Genomic DNA, 20,781 nt, shown 5'->3' with positions numbered 1-20,781 from the left:
CACACTGCGAGTCAACTGACAATTTCCTGAAACTGATATTGCAAGCGATGCCGAGGATTATAAGTGTTTCAGTTGTTAATATATTCGGGAGGAATGTGCTCAATTCCTACAAATACATTATGTACTGAACGATATGTTGACGTCCTTAAAAAATTAAATCAACAAATGTCCATACTGTTGGTTATCATGGCGATGCTGCTTCCTTGAACGCATCGCTTCGCATGGATACCGTTGCGGCAGCACATGTCGTGATATCACGACTGATCACAACATCGATCACAGTCACAGTTTAGGTAGCAACATTCTAGTTCTGTATATGGAGTTAAGAGGGCGCACGATGATCACTTGAAGTGAAATCACGACTGATCACAGTGATAGCGTAGAAAGTAACAGTCGTTACTCGTGATTTCTTGATATCAGTGAAAAAATCACAGTTCGTGAAATATCGCCCATCACTACTTCTGTGTGTGGCCCTTGTGGTAGGGGATTCACCTACTTTGCACCCGGCAGTAAAACGCCTACAAGTTTTAGCGCGCCGGCTCGCAGGTAGGGGATTAATCCCAGTGAAACTCACAGATCAGATAAGTGCAGACATTTACTTTTATTATTATTATTGCTCATTATTTGAGATAGGATTTCTTGGCGGAATTTTAGCGGATTTTTAGTAGTATTTAGCGGACCTTGAAAATATAAGTTGGCAACACTGCTTCTATCCATCGTTAACTTTAATTTATTATGTACACTTTGTTATCTATCCCCAAAATGAAATTTTATAAGCTATTTGTATCAGCTTTAAACGCAATACATACGATACTTAAAATATCATCGTATTACCAAGAAATTAGTAACATAGCGAGTGATATGTTATCAACTGTTTTTACGAAGTTCAATATCATTCATTTTTAAAACCAGATCCATTTCCAGGGCGACATACAGTTTATGTTACTTCAATTGACGTTTCTGAGTCTCATTCCTGGCTTTCACTATGCTAGTAATACCATTCCTTGTGCAGCCGGTACCTGTTATGAATGGTGAGAAGCCTCCACTTTTAGGGTCAGTTCGTGTCTGCATTTTAGTTAGGTTGATATGTTCAGTGAGGAAAGCAGCGGCAAACAACCTCACGCCTCATTTCTCTTTGGTGACTCCTAGGCATTCTATGAAAGCTAATGGTGAAACTGCTGAAGATACAACAGGTCTTCGGATTGAAGTCTAAACGTAGACTACAAGTAATTTGTTACCAAGTTTCGTGAACGGGTGCGAGTGTAGCAGCTTAGATATATTTTAGGACATAGAATTATTTTTGCTATTCCTGATAACCATATCGACCCCGATCCTGAATGCATGTTTCTAGAAATTGAAACCTTGCAGAAGAATTGTTTGGTTGTTCTCATCTACCGTGCACTTAAAGTACCTTTTCTTAACAAATTAGAAAACTTTCTTCATGACCACGTAAACGAGTACGAACATGTGATTATAATGGGTGATTTTTAACTGCAATCTTCTTTCGAATAACAAGGAGAGTCAAAACCCTGTGACACGGTTCAGTCATCCAACTTACATATTCTACCCTTGAAAGCTACCCACATCAGTCGTAAATCTCGATCATTGTTGGACTAAATTATTACAAACTGTCCTCATAAAGTCTTACAGCATGGTCAGCTATATAAAAATGTGACATATTCTCTACGTGGTCATAGTCATAAACCAAAACTAATTTCCTTTAGCGACCTAAAGAACGTCAATATTGAAGCACTTAAATTTGAAGCTTTAGGTGTTCCGTGGCAACATATCTATGAATGAAATGCAATTGATGACAAAGTAAATAAATTATTTCATATTAGGAATTTATGACAAGCATGTTCCATTCTGGGTGGTTCAAGCATAATGTCAACAAGTTGATTGGTTAAGTGCAGATATCAAAGACCTCATGGCCCGACGTGACTGTGCTTTCAGTTGCTTCAAAAAACACAAAGCTGATGATAAAGAGTACAGAATTCTAAGAAATAAAGTTACGCAGTCCATCATAAATGCTAAGGTAAATCATGCACGCAATCTACTGAACACAGACAATTCATCAAAATTGTGGCAAACCTTACAAAACATAGAGATAATTTGTAAAAGACTCCTTGAACACAAGTTTCATTACTCACCCCATTCAGATAGTCCCCGAGAATGAAAAAACCGTTACTAATGTTGGAGGTGGGAACCTAGCTGACGCTGTGTTACAAGGCGCTAAAGTTGCACTGAGTAGAACAATAAGAAATCTCAAAGTTGTGTTTGATGAAGGCTTTTCGTGGGCAGAGCATGTAACATATACTTGTTCAAGAGTGTATCAATTACCCCCATCCGTTGCAAATACAATAAAATATTCTACCTCTAGCAACAGAAATTAACCTAGTCAGCATACTAATAATTTGATTACTTTTATGTTAACTCACAATTAGCCAGTAGACTACAGAAAGCTTAAAATTCCTGCATTCGTTTCATTTTCAGCGTAAAACGTATTACTCCTCATCTTAACAAACTGTCAATGCTAAATCTGCAAACCAGAAGGCAACTTCATGTATTGTGTCAGATAGGCAATATTCTAAAAATGTCTACACCTCAGTACCTAGCATCCAGGTTTACCAAGCTCTCAGTGACCTATCAACTCAACACGCGCTCCCACAAGAGGAACTTCCTGACCATCCCTCACACACCGCCGAACGGTACTCGCACTCTTGCACAGTAGGTGCTGAGCGGGTCTGGACGCCACACCGGACGAGCTACGGAACCTGATGTAGCGTTCGTCGTTCATAAACCTGTATAAGAAATATGTACTTTATATTTAACAGTAACTATTTTTACTGTTAAATTGTGATTACGACTAGCATTATTATTATTATTATTATTATTATTATTATTATTATTATTATTATTATTAAATTCCGATAACGGTTATCTTTAAGTTATGCCAATTATTAAATTATTTCCTACTTACTTTAAATGTATCAGTTTCATGCAGGTGTTAACCTTAGTTTAGTGTAAGAGAAGGCTTTAGAGTGTTAACTACGCCAAGCTAAAAGGCAAATACTGTAATTAAAAATAAACTAAATACAAAATAGCTTCGGGTTTTATCTGCAGAGGATACTCAAAATAAATCAATAAACAATAATCGTACAGTATAGCCTCAACTAACGGGTACAGACATTTTATTTGACGCCATCTGGCTCTCTGCTCGCCAAATTCGACGTTTCAAATTTCTCTAGGCCTACTAGATGGCAGAGTAAACGGAATCTTGGGCGTCTACGGCTCAGTTTTAATGGATTTTTTCGGATTATGTCAACAGAGATCTTTTAGATGCCATCATCGTACCACATGGAGTTCGCCCTAAAAATCCGACTACCCCTGCCGGGTTTAAACCAGCTATCTTGGGATCCGGAAGCCGACGCTCTACCACTGATCGACAGAGGCAGCTTCCTTAAAATAAAATAATATATGACATTTACGGCTCCTTGACTGAATAGTCAGCGTCGAGGTCACCGGCTCAGACTGTCTCGGGTACGATTACCGATGGCGTCGGAGATTTTAATCCCATATGGTTAATTTCTCTAGGCTGGGAACTGTGTGTTTATGTTATTCTCAATACTCTCCTCGTATACACTTACAGCTCATTACACCACGAATCACCACAGAAAATATACTGTACAATAGTGAATACATCCCTCAATATGGGGTTGGAGTCAGGAACGGCATCCCGCCGTAAAATAGGGCCAAGTCACCATGTGCAACACAGATCGCATTCGCGACCCTGGCAAGGTATGGGAAAAGCGGCAAAAGAAAAAAGAGTTTGCAGTGGTTAAGCAACATTACCCATACGCATTAATAACATTGTATTTATCCGTTGCAAAGAGCAAGTTGTCGTTTTATGTGGGTGTTAATATCAGGACCAACCCCAACACGCAAACAGCCGAGGTATGAACTGTGCTGAGTAAAGACTTTAGGATACGATTAGTGCGTCTGGATAATATGAAAGGTAGTGTTGGTCGTGCTGCAATAGCACTTTCTGACCAAGCAAGAAAGCTCACAATGCTTGGTACGCTTCATTATTGCACTGCTATCGGATTTTGTGTTTTCCTGATACCTGCCTACCTTTGCTGGTGCCATTTGAGGATCTAACCAGCCTTCAGTTTGAAGACATAACAGACATACTAAGGGCAACATTTCAAATACAATGTTCACGTCTTGAAAATGGTTAGTCCGCCTCTGTGGTGTAGTGGTTAGTGTGATTAGCTGCCACCCCTGGAGGCCCGGGTTCGATTCCCGACTCTGCCACGAAGTTTGAAAAGTGGTACGAGGGCTGGAACAGGGTTTACTCAACCTACGGAGGTCAACTAAGTAGAGGTGGGTTCGATTCCCACCTCAGCCATCCTGGAAGTGGTTTTCCGTGGTTTCCCACTACTCCTCCAGGCAAATGCCGGGATGGAACCTACCTTAAGGCCACGGCCGCTTCCTTCCCTCTTCCTTGTCTATCCCTTCCAACCTTCCCATTCCCCCACAATGCCCCTGTTCAGCATAGCAGGTGAGGCCGCCTGGGCGAGGTACTGGTCATCCTCCCCGGTTGTATCCCACGACCCATAGTCTGAAGCTCCAGGACACTGCCCTTGAGGCGGTAGAGGTGGGATCCCTCGCTGAATCCGAGGGAAAAACCAACCCTGGAGGGTAAGCAGATTAAGAAAGGAAGAAAGAAAATGTTTAACTTTTAATAAATATGAGATATGATTCAAATGTACAGTATATTTATTGTAAAGTTGTTATACTAGTTAATTTACTATTTCTGAATAGTTGAAGTTCATAAAAGTTTTACTTTCTTGCAATTTATACACAATAAAATTTCAAAACCTATAAAAATATTGAAGGACATAAATTTGTAATTTATTTTCCATTTTAAAAACGAATATTTGTGTCGTGTGTTTAATGATGAACCTTAATCTCCAAATAACCTGTCCGCCACTCCATTTGAATCGTCAACATAAGACACGTCAACGCACCGGTTTAACCTTCGAATCTACACTTTGTAAAGGACAGGATTAGCTTAGTTCCGGCTTCGGTTACATTTACCTACCATCGTTATACAGGTTCGTGTTTTTTTTTTTTTTTTTTTTGCTAGTTGCTTTACGTCGCACCGACACAGATAGGTCTTATGGCGACGATGGGACAGGGAAGGGCTAGGAGTGGGAAGGAAGCGGCCGTGGCCTTAATGAAGGTACAGCCCCATTATTTGCCTGGTGTGAAAATGGGAAACCACGGAAAACCATTTTCAGGGCTGCCGACTGTGGGGTTCGAACGTACTATCTCCCGAATACTGGATACTGGCCGCACTTAAGCGACTGCAGCTATCGAGCTCGGTATACAGGTTCGTAGGCGATGGAAGAAATTATAGGTACTCGCATTAACACAACATGTGAACTAGTGTCTCTTCACACACACACACACACACACACACACACACACACACACACTAGGCACACACCGTGTTTCTATGTAGTACACTTGCAACAACAATAACAACACTGTTTTGTTTCCACTCACCGGTTACTGGTGTGCGACCGTACTGTAACTACGCACCCACTGACATGCCTCTGTCTGTTGCACTGCTGTTATGTAGCCTATCTAAACAAAAAAGAAGTGCTGCGTCATAGCCTACGCTGCACGAGGTGAAGTTTCATCAGTTGCATGCCCGTACTCAGTCATTACAATCCTATCTTATCTTTCGTCTTACATTTTAGGCGGTGATTACGTAGAAGAGAAAACTCCCAGATACTACCTACACCTTACGAGATATGGCAGTGGGTTCGGCATTATTCTCACTCTAAATCGACTCCTCTCTTTCATCATCCCTACTTATAAACGGTCTTCTTGAGCCAGGGCCTAAGACGAAATGGTTTTGGGGGGCTCAGAATTTGCTAAAAAGTAACAACATACTGTTACTGTACTATAAAGGAATAATATTTTAAAATTAATTTGCTTAGCTCAAAATTGGAGTTACTACATATTATAAACGGAAATCATCAACACAGTTCAAAAAAATTAGGGGAACATGTGTTGTAATGTCTGGTATGTGAACGTTTCCGGTCTAGAAAGCCGGGTCGGGGATTTTAACCTTAATTGGTTAGTTCCAATGGCACGGGGGCTGGGTGTATGTGTTGTCTTCATCATCATTTCATCCTCATCATGACGCGCAGGTCGTCTATGGGTGTCAAATAGAAAGACCTGCACCTGGCGAGCCAAACCCGTTCTGGGATATCCCGGCACTAAAAGCCATACGACATTTCATTTCATTTTCATTCTACCATCAATTCTCCCTGAGGCCCAATTGTCAACATAAATGCCTTTGATTGATTTTAGTAATATAACTTTAATTCCATAGTCTCCCAGTATGGCGAATATCTTTCCCTCGGTACCCTGTCATATGCTTTCTCTAGATCTACGAAACATAAACACAACTGCCTATTCATCTCGTAGCATTTTTCAATTACCTGCCGCATACTGAAAATCTGATCCTGACAGCCCCTCTGTGGTCAGAAACCAGACTGTTTTTCATCCAATTTCCCCTCAACGACTGATCGCACCCTCTCTTCCAAGATGCCAGTGAATACTTTGCCTGGTACACTAATCAATGAGATACCTCGATAGTTATTGCAATCCTTCCTGTTCCCTTGCTTATAGATAGGTGCAATTACTGCTTTTGTCCAATGTAAAGGTACCTTACCCACACTCCATGCTAATCTTATTATTCTATGAAGCCATATCATCCCTGCCTTCCCACTATACTTCACCATTTCAGGTCTAATTTCATCTATTCCTGCTGCTTTATGACAATGTAGTTTATTTACCATCCTTTCCACTTCCACAAGCGTAATTTCACCCACATCAGTTTCCTCCTCCCCATGAGCTTGGCTGTTCGCAACACCACCAGGATGATTTCCTTTTACGTTGAGAAGATGTTCAAAATATTCCCTCCACCTCTCCAGTGATTCCCTGGGATCTATTATGAGTTGACCTGAATTACCGCAACACTGCTCATTTCCTTTTTCCCTCCCTTCCTAAGATTCTTTATTACTGTCCAGAAATGTTTCCCTGCTGCTTGACCTAGCCTTTCCAGGTCATTACCAAAATCTTCACAAGACCTCTTTTTGTATTCAACAAGTATTTTGTTTCGCTCTGTTTCTTTCACCTGCGTACAATTCCCTGTCTGCCTCGGCCCTTGTTTGGAGCCATTTTTAATAAGCCTTCTTTTTACGTTTACAAGCTGCTCTCACTTCATCAGTCCACCAAGATGTTCGCCTTTTCCCATCTTTACACACAGTTGTTCCTAGGCATTCCCTTGCTGTTTCTACTACAGCATCCCTGTATGCCACCCATTCTCTTTCAATTTCCTGGACCTGCTTACTGTCTACTGTTCGAAACTTCTCACTAATCATATTCATGTACTTCTAATTTCCTCGTCCTGGAGATTTTCTACCCTTATCCGTTTGTAGACAGATTTCACTTTCTCTGTCCTAGGCCTAGAGATACTTAGTTCACTACAGACCAGATAGTGGTCTGTATCATCGAAAAATCCCCGGAAAACTCGTACATTCCTAACAGATTTCCTGAATTCGATGTCGGTTAAGATATAGTATATTATGGATCTGGTACCCCTAGCCTCCCATGTATAGCGGTGAATAGCTTTATGCTTGAATAATGTATTCGTAACTGCTAAACCTATACTAGCACAAGAGTCCAGCAAATGCTTCCCATTCCTATTAGCTTCCATAAATTCCCCACATTTACCAATCACCGTTTCGTATCCTTCAGTTCTATTTCCAACTCTCGCATTGAAATTGTCCATTGGCACTGTCCTATTCTTGTCGTTGACCCTGACCACGATGTCACTCAATGCTTCATAAAACTTGTCAATTTCATCCTCATCTGCACCCGCACATGGTGAATACACTGAGACAATTCTCGTCCTAATTCCTCCAACTGCCAAATCTACCCACATCATTCGCTCATTTACGTGCCTAACAGTAATTATGTTGCGTGCAATGGCATTCCTGATAAACAGCCCAACCCCATACTCTGTCCTTCCCTTTCTAACACCCGTCAAGTACACTTTATAATCTCCTTCCTCGTTATCTCGCCTTACCCGAATATCACTTACTCCTAGCACATCCAGCTGCATCCTCTTTGCTGACTCAGCCAGTTCTACTTTGTTTCTTCCATAAACCCCAGTAATATTGATAGCTCCCCATCGAATTCCATTTCGTTCGCCAAGTTGTTTCCAAGGAGTCCCTCGCCTGTTAAATGGGAGTGTGACTCCATTACTCCCATAGGTCTTAAGCTTGCTTAAAACGTTTATAATTTCCACTGTAAAAATATTTCAAAAGCAATATCTACCGATTGATAGTGATATCATTAACCAGCAGTCCAATAGGCTCGAATCAAGGAACCTGCCTTTGATTACACCTAGTAAGTAACAACAGGGAGTTTTTTTTATTTTACCACACGATGGTTACTGAGAGGAACTCTTTCACTGCTTCAGAATTCCATTTGCCATCCATCACCACCAAGATTTCTAGATTCTACCTACTCAGGTTGATGTGGGCTGTATTGCAGTATTTGAACCAACCAGGGCGTTATGCTGTTTTGCTGCATTAGTGGGACAAGATGCCATCTTCTGAGTGTGACTATCGTGCCGACAGGTATATCGTCCAACACGTCATGCATAATTGTCTTCTGAAGAAGATTTGCTGATTTCGCCAGTCTGATTTCTATGACAATGAATTATGAAGGGCAAAATGTTAAATTTCCAAACTGTACGTAGGCTATATCAATATTCCATTGTAAACTTATCTTGATTTGCCAAACGATTATAATAATCAGGGCCCGGATGTCCATGCATTTGCATGTTCTTTTCTTAGGGGTTAATAATGTATGCTTATACATTATGTGCGCGAATAATGGAATTTTCATTTATGTGAACATGGTTTTATGGTGTATATAACTGCATATTTTCGCGATTATATTTCAATATTTTATTGTCTATATGGCATATTTTAACGGGTTTTCAGGTTTTTAAAATTCGTGATATTTATCAGTGTACCATATTTCAATATTTAGTGCCTCTGTGGCATATTTTAACTCCTTCTTCTTCTTGCGTTCAGGCCTTCTAAGGACCACGTTACAGTTTCAATTGTTCCTCCTTAGTTGTTCTTTCCTTTTCTTCCAGTATTCTTTCATTGTTTCACTGTGTTTCTTTTTCCTGTCTTCAGTCCACTTTGTGCCGGTTTTTTTTTCCTTCCTCCCTTGGAATCCTTCCATTTGTAAGACTTTCTTCCTAAAAATCTTTCTTTCCAATAATTCTTCTTCTCGTATGTTGTTCCTTTCCAGGTCTTTCTTGACTTCTTGAATCCAGGTGGTAGTTGATTTCTTTTCCCAAAGGTCGTGAAGATTCGTTTAGTTAGTCTATTGTCATCCATTCTGTAAATGTGTCCAAGAAATAGCAATCTCCTTTTTCTTATTGTTTCTGATATGTTTTCTACGTTCTGCTAAATTTCATTGTTACTTCTTAATTTCCAAAACTCTGCAATTCTTAGAGGACCTAATATTTTCCTTATAATTCTTCTTTCTAATATTTCTAATTTATCAAGCTTGTAGTTCAGTGCTAGACATTCGCTGGCATAAAGGCATTCTGGTTTCACTACTGTGTTGTAGTGTTTTATTTTAAGTTTTCTTGATAAGCACTTTCTGTTGTAAGTATTCTTAGTTATACCGTACGCTCTTTCCATCTTTTGTGAAAGCTTTTTATTTTCTTCATCTGGATCATATTGGCATTAACGTTGCACGCGATAGGGCAACTCGTCGCGTGGAGAAGAGTAATACTGATGTGATGATGGCATGGAGTGAATCCCCTGCTGTATCACCCTTCATTGCTTTGGCTGGCCACTGGCGCTAGGGCTGTAGTTTGTAACGGTGATATGAACTGGCTGCGTGTCAGATACATTTTCTAATTTATTTTTTCTGTTTCAATTCCATTCTTGGCTTTGAAGATATGAATGTGATTGAAGTGTGGAACAATGCAGTGGTTGGAAGCCCAGATTGTCTGGGAAATAGTTGATTCTTTGAAATAAACAATAAAAGTAAGTTATAACACCGAGCAAATGGCTGTGCATTTTGGCCCACGTAGCTATCAGCTTGCATTTGGGAGAGAGTGGGTTCGAACCCCACAGTCGGCCGCCCTGAAGATGGTTTTCCGTCGTTGCCCATTTTCACACCGGGCGAATGCTGGGGCTGTACCTCAATTAAAGCCACGGTCGCTTCTTTCCCACTCGCAGCCATTTCCTACCCCATCGTAGCTGTAAGATCTACCTGGTCGGTGCGATGTAAAGCCGGTTGTAAAAAAGAAAAGTAAGTTATATATGTACTTACGCGTCATGCTAAAGATATGCAGACGATTCCAATTGTCATCGGGACTGTCGCCAATCAGCTTAGCGACCCCGAAAACTGCGGATTCAACACTAATATCGGTCTTTTTTTTTCACATTTTCTTTTTCACTCCTCCTCAACTCCCATGCCGACACAGGCTGAACTTGAACTTAAAACGGCATCCAGAGTGTCACAAACCTCATCAACCCCGAAATCTATTGATCCGACATTAATATCGTTCGTTTCCAATCATGTTTACATGTCCCCCTCGCCCCTGTGGGTGCTACGGGTGTCTTACCACCACAGCGTCTTTATTATTTTTTCAGATAGTAAGTCGTATGGCGATAGATGAGTTTAAAAATACACTGACTGACAGTGACAATGCAACACCAAGGAGGAGTGGTTCGAAAGGGATGAAAGTTGGGGAAAAAACAGAGACGGCACGGACGAATTATTGATGTTTATTTCAAACCGATATGCAGGTTACACAATGCGCACGGCATCGACTCAGTAGGATGTAGGACCACCGCGAGCGGCGATGCACGCAGAAACACGTCGAGGTACAGAGTCAATAAGAGTGCGGATGGTGTCCTGAGGGATGGTTCTCCATTCTCTGTCAACCATTTGCCACAGCTGGTCGTCCGTACGAGGCTGGGGCAGAGTTTGCAAACGGCGTCCAGTGAGATCCCACACGTGTTCGATTGGTGAGAGATCCGGAGAGTACGCTGGCCACGGAATCATCTGTACACCTCGTAGAGCCTGTTGGGAGATGCGAGCAGTGTGTGGGCGGGCATTATCCTGCTGAAACAGAGCATTGGGCAGCCCCTGAAGGTACGGGAGTGCCACCGGCCGCAGCACATGCTGCACGTAGCGGTGGGCATTTAACGTGCCTTGAATACGCACTAGAGGTGACGTGGAATCATACGCAATAGCGCCCCAAACCATGATGCCGCGTTGTCTAGCGGTAGGGCGCTCCACAGTTACTGCCGGATTTGACCTTTCTCCACGCCGACGCCACACTCGTCTGCGGTGACTATCACTGACAGAACAGAAGCGTGACTCATCGGAGAACACGACGTTCCGCCATTCCCTCATCCAAGTCGCTCTAGCCCGGCACCATGCCAGGCGTGCACGTCTATGCTGTGGAGTCAATGGTAGTCTTCTGAGCGGACGCCGGGAGTGCAGGCCTCCTTCAACCAATCGACGGGAAATTGTTCTGGTCGATATTGGAACAGCCAGGGTGTCTTGCACATGCTGAAGAATGGCGGTTGACGTGGCGTGCGGGGCTGCCACCACTTGGCGGCGGATGCGCCGATCCTCGCGTGCTGACGTCACTCGGGCTGCGCCTGGACCCCTCGCACGTGCCACATGTCCCTGCGCCAACCATCTTCGCCACAGGCGCTGCACCGTGGACACATCCCTATGGGTATCGGCTGCGATTTGACGAAGCGACCAACCTGCCCTTCTCAGCCCGATCACCATACCCCTCGTAAAGTCGTCTGTCTGCTGGAAATGCCTCCGTTGACGGCGGCCTGGCATTCTTAGCTATACACGTGTCCTGTGGCACATGACAACACGTTCTACAATGACTGTCGGCTGAGAAATCACGGTACGAAGTGGGCCATTCGCCAACGCCGTGTCCCATTTATCGTTCGCTACGTGCGCAGCACAGCGGCGCATTTCACATCATGAGCATACTGTGACCGTGAGGCCACAAATGAGTGAACAGGTGTTGGTGCGGCTTGTGTTCGCTTGTCGGCGAGATGGGGTGCGCGCGACCTTGGGCAAGGGCGAGAACGAGTTTTTTTGTGCAGAGGACGGCCGGCTGGCTAACGGAATAAAAATAAAAAAAAATGAAGGTTGGCGAGTGAGAGAAGGAGGCCAGCGCGTGTCACCTGTAATTGCGAGGAATGATATGAATGAAATATTTGTAATATCTTTGGTGGCGACGTGCATAATTACGGAAGGCTCAAGGACTAAATTAAAATAAACTGGATAAAAGAATAGCACATATGGAGGATATAAATTAAAAACTGAAATTTTGGAATAATTTACACGACCTTGTGGCTAAAATGGTGATGAAGTTGTAGATTCGTACAGTAGAAGAATTTAGTTCCTAAATTGACTTTACTTCCGTGCATGTGCACCAGACATGATATTTAAGTCATGTGATACGAGTACCCACTCTCACACACACACTGGCGTGTTCCTGGACTATCACCTTCAGTCGCTCAGCGTGGAACGTCGTGAATACTGGCTTCACTCCTGTGCTCTACACGTCTGAAAATTGGATACAATTTAGAACAGTGCTGTGATCAGACGTCGAATGTGCAGATATTAATCCCTTAAGTACGTGTCATTTCCAAAATACAGTTACGTGTGTGTTTGGAGCCTACTCTAAAGCATTTTGTGTAAGTTTCAGCTTTCTTACGAGTGGACGCGGAAGACGTGGACGTGAATATTTCCAGAAGAGGACGGAATCTCACATCATGGATTACCAGTGCTTCACCATGAAGTTCTAAACCTTTGACCATCGTTGGCGGCGTCGGGATGCAGATTCTTTCATCCTGGCATGGCTGATTGAGAACCCAGACTTCCAGACATGAAGATTTCTCTATAAGTTAAGTCGATTACGTCTCATTTATATCTGTTCTATGTAGTTTTGTTCTATTCTTTCTTTCTTCTTAGTAAGCTATTTTGACACATTTTATGGTTATTTATTTGCTCGAATACGTCGTAAAACTGACACATGTGACTACTTAATGACCATGTGGCCATGAATTTGACAGTGAAGGGTTCTGATAGTTATCCATGTGTTATCGATACCATCTTTGCTTATTGAGTAAATTTCGTCACGAATATGAATTAATTTATGTCTGATAGATTTACTGGTAGGATATTTCGTCCACATTTTCTATATTTTCCTTGTAATGGAACTTCTACTTGTACCTCGTGTCTGAGACAACGTGTCATCGGGATATTGAGTCCGAATTCTATGTACGAATTTAATGTGAACATGTGCATTGGGAGCATGTGATAATTAGTTGGAGTAATTAATCATCGAGACACTTTTAAGTGGATATTATGTATTTGTAGGACGATGGTAGGTCCTGATATTTCATGACTACACATATTTGAGATTAGGATGCGACAAGTTAGGGTCGTCATTGTGGTACACTGAACGTGTAGAGTATATGGAATAATTGGCATGAATCTTCGTGAAACTGAGCTTTTCACATGTTAATGGATTATTCGCGATAAATGCAGTGTAGTCTAATGTTAGTGTCTTCAGATGAAGAAAATGAAAGTCCATGTTAATCGATGTACTTTTTAATTCGTGGGAATATCCCAACTTTTCTCAAGTAATCCAGTAATTTCAAGCTCAAGGTACAGATGAATGTTCGAGAAGGCCTTAGGTCTAAAGAACAGGTCTTCGACGAAATATCTAAATAATATCTGATTCGTGACTATATCAGCTCATTCGTTGATGTAATTTTTCGCTCTCATGTGATAACTCAATCTTGCTGTAACTCAATAAATTCGTTAACAGGAGAGTAATACGGTTGATCGACACTCGTCGACATGTACATAGTGTAGATATTTTCTTCTTGGTACTTACAGTCTTCTTGACAATTTCCGTAGTTAGCTGTAGAAGTAGTTATTTGTTAGTATTTAGAGGATTATTTTTTTTATGTGTTCTGTTCTGAAACATGTGATACTGATATTATCGATTGATAGTGGACAGGATCTCCACATGGATGGTATTCTCCCCATTTACTTACGTTTGCAAGCCCAGGAGGCGTTTTAGTTTGTTTAATTATTGGTCAAATACTTAACGTTCAGTATAATTCTCACGGAAAGAGATGTGAGACGACGTGAACAGGTATATCCGACGTCTCGGATTAACTTAGAGAAAACCAAGGCAAATTCAATTTTTCATTTTATTGTTAGGTAACGACTGTAAATTTTATTTTTTGCTATGAGTGTTAACTTTTTGAATCTTGGATATTTCTTTATTATACTCGTTCTTACAATTACTGCATTTTTTCCAGATTATCGATGAAGGCTTGGCCCAGACCTCATTTTTCTGAATGAAAATTTTAATTCAACTTTAAACCAATAACTTAATAACTTTAAAGACGAGAAAAAATTTTTTTCACAATGTAAATACTCTGTTAGAATGTCAGGGAAATAACTGCCGTGTACCATCCCATTTGATTGCACATAGGTTTGTTACATCAAGAGCCATAGTAAATTCCGTAACGTAACGATCATAATCATAATCATAGATTTCAGGATGGCCAATATTGCATTTAATTAAATAAAAGTGTCACATTTGTTCTACACTTGGAACGTGCTTATTTGATGAACCCTATGATAATCCTGCCACATTCATTTATTTTATAAGCCTACAGCCACCGAACTGAGCACCCCTGGGGTGTCTCGTGTTCGCTGACTGACTATGACGGGCACAATACCTCAGTGACGTCAGTCTACCCTGCAATTGGCATACATTTCTGACTACTCCTTCTTGGTGTTGCATTTGCTCTGTCAGTCAGTGTAGATAACATGTGTCTAAACGTATTGTAATTAAATAAATTCAGGAAACTGGATAGTGAATGGTCCAGTGTTTTGGTCCAGTGCGGCTTGGACTCATAATCTGAAATCAGCTCCTTTCGAAGACACAGGCCGGCTAGCACGCCATAGTGACACTACTTTTAAAAAATGCATTCCTTGTCATGAAGACAAAACTCTGGCCAAGAGTCCTGTGGTGGTGATTATAGGTTTAGTGAAGGACGAGAAGGGATTTTCTGGAGCCTATAAATAGGACTTTTCCCGGCTTTTTTCTGAAAGCGAGAATGGGAAACCACAGGAAACCATTCTCAGGACAAACCGACTCCCTTTCCGAATGCAGAATTCAACACTGTATCAAGCCGCACCCCTCAGTCCCGATACCAGTACAAGCTATTCCGTTATAAGCACAATTCAGTGCAGATGTACTAGGGGAGATATCTCTCCACTTCTAGGCTTCCCTTCTAGGCTAGCATGACCGGAAATGATAGCTTCCGACTGAGGTAAATAAATAAATTCAGGAAACTCAATCGTAAAAACACCAGTGTTTCGGGGCAATGAGGCTTGGGCTCATCAGTTGGAAACCAATTAGGGTAACAGGTGTACTTAAACTGTTCCACCTGATCCAATTTCATATTTCCCGCGTAGCATTCAAATTCCGTAGGTTTCTTCTCAGTCAGTATCTCTTTCAGATTGGAAACGCCTATTTTATATCGTAATTATATTTCCTTCTGAGGCTCAACACATTACAATTTATAATACGGCAATTTATGAAAACAAAATAGAGACGAGTAAATATTAAAATATACCTTACATATAGCAACATAGAACAACACGTGGAAGTGAAAGCCCTATGCGACACTTGAGAGAAACTGGAGAGTCCGCGCATCTTCTGGCTGGTGTGGAGCTTGAGTGTCAGTATACTAAGATAGTGTTAATGTAGGGTAAGAGTAGACATACCGCAACACAGCCTGTCTAGTTGGGTCTAATTGGATGACACGAGCAGTAATGTTAAGTCGGATTACCCAATCGGTTAAACACACAACCGCAAGCTCTGCGGTCCATCTGGAGTCCCGTACCGTACCGTGACAAGAAGTAAGCTGCTTTATCTGCTAACAAGGCCTGCGTTAATATGCTAAAGGAACATTAATGAGAAGCCATTGCTTTTCAACTTGAACTTAAGATAAACTCCAGGAAAGTTTTTAATTATGTCATTAAATTAATTCAGATTTAGATCCTAAGTAAATTATTCTTCGTACGGTATAATGCTGTAACAAATAGATCAACTGAGCATAAGAGAAGTTTATAGTACAGTGATCAACAAAATTTGCACATTATGGTTTAGTGCACTTTTTACATTACTATATGTATGTACGTACATTATACGCTTCAGAAGGTATATACGGCAAAAACATGCAGTCAGCTATGCAAGAGCAACAGAAACGCAACAAAAGCACAAATTTGGTCATTTGAGATTTTGAACACAAATTATCGGTCATTGAGCGGCAAATCAATACTGTGCATAGCCACCTCGGGCCATTAGGTGACGAATGACACATACTCAGCACAAAAGGATCCAACTTGTTTTAGGGTAGATTAAATCACCCTTGGATAGCAGCTTCAGTCAGTTGCTGAATGTTAGCAGAAGGATTAGGACGGTGTGTAATTGCTCTCTTCAGTTTACTCCATGCATGTTCAACAGAGTTCATGTCCGCAGAATATGCCGGCCACACCATTCGCTGTATAATATACATCTCAAAAGAAGTAATTGACACCTCTTGCTCGACTAGCACTAGCGTTATCATCCACTTGTATTAAGCCGTCGCTCACAGTAGCAGCAAAAAACGGAGGATGTTGTATCTGTATGACAGACCAGTCATAGGATAGGAATTAGAGGCGTACGCCGGCCAATCACGATCCTACCCCAAAACATGACGGAACCCCCTTTGTCATGTAGTCGTGAACGGGAGAGCACAAGAGAAACACAATGTTCTTTCTACGTGATTTTATTTCAAAGAATGTATAAAACAAGAACACTTTTCACGAAGTGTTTATAGCAATAGGTTCCACCATATGCTCCTCACCCTGGTCAATTTCTAGCGGTACGACCAGATGAATAGTTCTCACAGTTCGACCTCCTCCAGGAATGGAAAGCATTACAATCCGTACAAATCCATCGCTGTCCTCCTTCAGCCCCGTCACTAGTCCTTTCCTCCACAAGTGGCGTGGCAAAACTTAATCTTGAATAAAGACGACGTCACCAAACGCTAGCCTTGAATACTTACTTGATGGACATTGAATGTGATGGAAACTCTGAAGTAGCATCGAGTACTTGCTACTCCAGCGTTTCTAGAAGTCATGAGCTGATTTTTGCTGCCTGAATACGCTTGTCAAATCTGATTTGTGCTGAGGCTCCGATCCCGTAGGGAATGTTGATCGGTCCTCATCCAGAAAATGTGCCGGCGTCAGCAACTTGTCATCGCCTTGAGTGATGGAGGTGAGTGCGACTTCAATGTTGATGAGTATAGCCTGCAGTCCTTCATCCATGCATGTCCGACCCAATACTTCTCGGAGACAGCGCTTCACAGATCCGATCCTTCGCTCCCACCATCCTCCCCACAAAGCCGCTCTATGAATGCTTATATAATATCTTACAATACTGAGCCAGGAAGCGGTTCATCCATGCATGTCCGACACAATATTTTGGGGAGAAAGCGCTTCACATATCCGACCCTTCGCTCCCACCATCCTCACCACAAAGGCCGCTCTGGGAATGATGAATTGTCATGTGATAATATGTTGAGCGAGGAAACGGTTAGTCTTAGCAGCAGATAGGGTTATCATAAACTCTGATCATTAAATGTCCCTGCGTTGTCCGGGTATATCACGTTTGGTATTCCACGTCGGTCGATGAACCTATGAAGTGCCATAATAAATTTGTCTGTTTTCATGCCACTGCAAATCTCTAGATGAACTGCTCGTGGAACTGCGCACGTAAAGAGTGTTACGTATGCTGTCTCTGTCATTCCTCCGCTCCTTATGTATAGCGGTCTATTCCGCTAGTGTTAAATGGTTTCAGATGGTGATGGAGCTTCTCTTTGTCCACCTAGAGGGTCGTTCATGATTTTACACGGAAGACAGGTGTGTAAAACTATTCTCACTGCCTGACGGCCTGTCAGTACCCAAAATTGGTTTAGAAGTTCGGACAACACAATGTAAACTCTCAAGTGGTACAATCTGATGTGTGTCTCTCCATTCAACACGGAGCTGTATCTCAGACACCCGATTGGCTACAAACGTCTTCCATTTATTGAGGTTGCGTTGTATCCAGCACAATGCCACAGTGGCGTCGGTCTATAGTGTGTCCTAGGTTACCTCTAAGCCTGTATCAGGAATAACGCAGGAGTCTTGTGCCTAGAAATGCAGCTAAAAGTTCCAGTCTCGGAAGAATTACTCTTTTCTTGGGCGCAAGCTTATTCTCACTACACGTAAAATGAACTGTTGCGTTGCCTGCCAAGTTTGATCGAATGTAAACGACTGCTCCATATGCCTTCTCGTAAACATCACAATATATACGAACGTGAAAGTTGCTTTCCCGTGAAGTAGCTACCCATCAGTGAATTCGCACATCAGACAATTATAAACTGGATATCCAAGCAAACCAACGGATTCCCAGATCATTAGGTAAGATCTCATTCCATCTTACGCCTCTACACCTTGTGTCCTTGAATAGTACATTTTAGAAAATGGAGACAGAAGATAATAATCCTATTAGATCATAACACTTTGCACTGATCTGCAGGATTTATCGTTTAGTGTAATGTCTTCGTGATACTCTCAGCATCGACAGAAAGGCACTCGTTCTCTGCCTTCCATCGAACTAGAATTGATGTAACATTCTCCGTATATTGACCTTCAGCATTATAGATAGCTGTTAAATCCCTTGTGTTAGAGGACCATTTAGAAAGAGGTAAACCAAGGAATCTTATCACAACGGTTAACTGATAAGGAAATGTGATTGCTTCTTGGCTGTTCTCCGTGCCGGTAACGTCCATGAACGTGCTAGTGTCTACAAGTGTCGCAGCAGTGGGAAAGCTATCCTTGTGTTCTGCTGCGTGTTTCTTCAGTGTAGAAAGTAGAAATGGACTACACGTTCAACCAAACGGTAGTCGATTGAAGCGATAAGTTGAAATTATGTCCGATGTCTGATAAATCCCTTCGCTTTTTCTTTGTTAGTTGCTTTACGTCGCACCGACACGGATAGGTCTTATGGCGACGATGAGGGAGGAAGGGGCTAGGAGTGGAAAGGAAGCGGCCGTGGCGTTAAATAAGGTACAGCCCCAGCATTTGCCTGGCGTGAAAATGGGAAACCACGAAAAACCATCTTCAGGGCTGCCGACTGTGGGGTTCGAACCCACTCTCCCCCGAATGCAAGCTGCTAGCTACGTGACCCAAACAGCACAGCCACTTGCATGTTGATATAACTTACTTTTATTGTTTATTTAAAAGAATCAACTACTTCCCAGATAATCTGGGCTTCCATCCATTGCAGGGACTGGCTGTGTTGGGAATGGTGTTATTAGTATTGTTCCACACTTCAATCACTTTCATATCGTCAAAGCCAAAGATGGCACTGAAACAGAAAAAATAAATTAGAAAATTCGCTGCCTTAAGCAGCTGCATGCCGGGCTGAGTGGCTCAGACGGTTGTGGCGCTGGCCTTCTGACCCCAACGTGGCAGGTTCGATCCTGGCTCAGTCCGGTGGTATCTGAAGGTGCTCAAATACGTCAGCCTCGTGTCGGTAGAGTTACTGACACGTAAAAGAACTCCCACGGGACTAAATTACGGCAACTCGGCGTCTCCGAAAACAAGAAAAGTAGTTAGTGGGACGTAAAGCAAATAACATTATTATTAAGTAGCTGCATACTATAAGAACCTCGTTAAATCTCTATCCTTTTCATTTAGGGTAAGTTGGCTAAATGCTTGAGTAATGTCACAGATGATAGCTAATGCATTATTAACCGCCAGAGTATCTGACAGCAATTTGGGTCCCAACTCCAAGACGTCATTCAAGGACGGCGAATTCTTCTCACACGCAGAAGCATAGAAAACAATTCTCCACTTCACGCTTGCCAGTCTTTCCCTTTTTACTGCTTGATGGAGGTTTGTCCTACTGTCTGTTCTATAGGTGCATTCTCCACTTGTCCTTTGATAATGTTGTATAGCATGCGAGAACTGTATGTGCTTTTCAATGCCGCGTTGTTCTCTATGCTATGGCTAACGAAGTCAGACGTGCCTCTGCATTCTGCATTCGATTGACTGTTAGAATTACATCAGCTTTCCTCGGAAGGATGATTGAAATTTTTCCATGATCGTATCCTTAGTACCCAACGTCGGACCACTGTCTACGCTTATCCCAATTCCGCTCATGTCCCAGTCGTTTCTAACTTCATCGTCTAGAAATGGTGGTGCCTGGTCTAGATCAATGAGGTTGACTGCAACTGAATTCACACATATTCAAGAATGGTTTCCACTAAGCACCCATCCAAATATCGTGGAGATGAAGACACGGGAGCGTGAAGTTCGTATAGGAGTGGAATCCTTTACCATTTTCCAATAATGATCGTCTTCTATTAGAACTTGTATTGTAAAGTCTTCCCCTTCTAGTCGATTTTGGAGCTAGTTGCAATGCCTTTCGTGGTGGAGCCGGCAGATTTTCTGTAACTGGTTGCAGAGAAGCGAGATTGAAAGCTGCTCATT

The 20,781-nt window shown here is 42.1% G+C and overlaps 1 protein-coding gene across 1 annotated transcript in view; it reads right to left on the bottom strand.

Annotated features, from left to right (window-relative positions):
* LOC136879383 (probable cytochrome P450 6a14) overlaps positions 1-5,702 on the bottom strand; it is a 42,083-nt gene extending 36,381 nt beyond the window's left edge. Inside the window, exon 1 of the mRNA XM_067153201.2 lies at positions 5,572-5,702. The gene's annotated coding sequence lies outside the window, so the exon portion shown is untranslated. The remainder of the gene's footprint in view (positions 1-5,571) is intronic.
* Positions 5,703-20,781: the final 15,079 nt, after the last annotated feature.

The sequence above is a fragment of the Anabrus simplex genome, chromosome 1 (assembly GCF_040414725.1).
Source record: "Anabrus simplex isolate iqAnaSimp1 chromosome 1, ASM4041472v1, whole genome shotgun sequence".
Taxonomy (NCBI): domain Eukaryota; kingdom Metazoa; phylum Arthropoda; class Insecta; order Orthoptera; family Tettigoniidae; genus Anabrus; species Anabrus simplex.
This window is presented reverse-complemented; position numbering and strand designations above follow the sequence as displayed.